This window comes from Microtus pennsylvanicus, chromosome 1 (assembly GCF_037038515.1).
Source record: "Microtus pennsylvanicus isolate mMicPen1 chromosome 1, mMicPen1.hap1, whole genome shotgun sequence".
NCBI classification, from domain to species: Eukaryota; Metazoa; Chordata; class Mammalia; order Rodentia; family Cricetidae; genus Microtus; species Microtus pennsylvanicus.
Genome location: NC_134579.1, coordinates 91080069 through 91082848, shown reverse-complemented (window position 1 = coordinate 91082848; position 2780 = coordinate 91080069).

The following is a 2780-nucleotide window of genomic DNA, read 5'->3' as shown; positions in this document are numbered from 1 at the left end:
CCTCCCAATCCAAGAGCAAGGGATATCCATCCATTTTTTGGTATCCTCCTCAATTTCTTTTTTTTTTTTAACATTTTTTTATTGTTAAAAGAAGAATAAAGAAAAAAAAACAAATTTCCACCTCCTCCCAGCCTCCCCTTTCCCTCCCCCTCCTCCCACTCTTCTCCCCCTCCTCCCACCCCTCTCCCCTTCCCCCCACTCCTCTCCCCCTCTCTCTCCAGTCCAAAGAGCAGTCAGGGTTCCCTGCCCTGTGGTAAGTCCTAGGTCCTCCCCCCTCCGTCCATATCTAGGAAGGTGAACATCCAAACTGGCTAGGCTTCCACCAAGCCAGCAGATTGCGTAGGATCAAAACTGCGTGCCATTGTCCTTGGCGTCTCATCAGCCCTCATTGTTCGTCATGATCAGAGAGTTCAGTTTTATCCCATGCTTTTTTTGGTAATAGTCCAGCTGGCCTTGGTGAGCTCCCAGTAGATCAGCTCTACCGTCTCAGTGGGTGGGTGCACCCCTCATGGTCCCTACTTCTTTGCTCATGTTCTCCCTCCTTCTGCTCCTCATTGGGACCTTGGGAGCTCAGTCCAGTGCTCCAGTGTGGGTCTCTGTCTCTATCTCCATCCCTCGCCAGATGAAAGTTCTAAGATGATATGCAATATATTCGTCAGTATTGCGCTAGGGTGGGGTCATTTCAGGTTCCCTATCCTCAGCTGCCCAAGGAACTAACTGGGGACCTCAGCTTGGGCACCTGGGAGCCCCTCTAGGGTCAAGTCTCCTGCCCACCCTAAAGTGGGTCCCTTAACTAAGGATTGTGGTTCCGTGCTCCCCTATCCAACCTTCCTTTATCCCGATCCTCCTATTTCCCCAAGTCCCCCCTCCTTCCCTTCTACGTTTTCTCTCCACATCTCCCCTTACCCCCTTCCCACCCCACCCCCAAGATCCCACTTTTCTCCCCGGCAATTTTGTCTACTTCCCTTATCCAAGAGGATAACGATATGTTTTTCCTTGTGTTCACCTTCTTACTTGGCTTCTTTAGGTTCGCCAATTGTAGATTCTGTGACCCCTATTTATGGCTAGAAACCAATTATGAGTGAGTACATCCCATGTTCTTCTTTTTGGGTCTGGGATACCTCACTCAGGATAGTGTTTTCTATTTCCATCCATTTGCATGCAAAATTCGAGAAGTCATTGTTTTTTACCGCAGCGTAGTACTCTAGTGTGTATATATTCCATACTTTCTTCATCCATTCTTCCATTGAAGGGCATCTAGGTTGTTTCCAGGTTCTGGCTATTACAAATAATACTGCTATGAACATAGTTGAACAAATGCTTTTGACATGTGATAGAGCATCTCTTGGGTAAATTCCCAAGAGTGGTATTGCTGGGTCCAGGAGTAGGTTGATCCCGAATTTCCTGAGAAACCGAAACACTGACTTCCACAGTGGTTGCACAAGATTGCATTCCCACCAGCAATGGATGAGGGTACCCCTTCCTCCACAGCCTCTCCAGCAAAGGCTATCCTTGTTGTTTTTGACTTTAGCCATTCTGACAGGTGTAAGATGGTATCTCAAAGTTGTTTTGATTTGCATTTCCCTGATTGCTAAGGAAATTGAGCACGACCTTAAGTATCTTTTGGCCATTTGAAGTTCTTCTGTTGAGAATTCTCTGTTCAGTTCAGTGCCCCATTTTTTTAATTGGGTTAATTAGCATTTTAAAGTCTAGTTTCTTGAGTTCTCTATATATTTTGGAGATCAGACCTTTGTCTGTTGCGGGGTTGGTGAAGATCTTCTCCCAGTCAGTAGGTTCCCTTTGTGTCTTAGTGACAGTGTCCTTTGCTTTACAGAAGCTTCTCAGTCTCAGGAGGTCCCATTTATTCAATGTTGCCCTTAATGCCTTTGCTTCTGGGGTTATACCTAAGAAGCGATCTCCTGTGCCCATCTGTTGTAGGGTATTTCCCACTTTCTCTTCTATCAGATTCAGTGTTTTCGGGCTGATATAGAGGTCTTTGATCCATTTGGACTTGAGTTTTGTGCACGGTGATCGATATGGGTCTATTTTCATTCTTCTACAGGTTGACATCCAGTTGTGCCAGCACCATTTGTTGAAGATGCTTTCTTTCTTCCATTGTATACTTTTAGCTCCTTTATCGAAAATGAGGTGTTCATAGGATTGTGGGGTAAAATCCGGGTCTTCTATACGATTCCATTGGTCGACTTCTCTGTTTTTATGCCAGTACCACCCTGTTTTCATTACTGTAGCTCTGTAATAGAGTTTGAAGTCAGGGATGGTAATGCCTCCAGAAGATCCTTTATTGTATAGGATTGTTTTGGCTATCCTGGGTTTTTTGTTTTTCCATATAGTTGATTATTGTCCTGTCCAGATCTGTGAAGAATTTTGATGGGATCTTGATGGGGATTGCATTGAATCTATAAATTGCCTTTGGTAGAATTGCCATTTTTACTATGTTGATCCTCCCAATCCAAGAGCAAGGGATGTCCATCCATTTTTTGGTATCCTCATCAATTTCTTTCTTCAATGCCTTAAAGTTCTTGTCAAATAGATCTTTCACTTCCTTGGTTAGGTTTACCCCAAGATATTTTATGCTGTTTGTGGCTATCGTGAATGGAGAAGCTTCTCTGATTTCCCTCTCTGCTTCCATATCCTTTGTGTATAAGAGTGCGACTGATTTTTTGAGTTGATCTTGTATCCTGCCACATTACTAAAGGTGTTTATCAGCTGTAAAAGTTCTTTGGTGGAGTTTTGGGGGTCGCTTATGTACACTATCACAT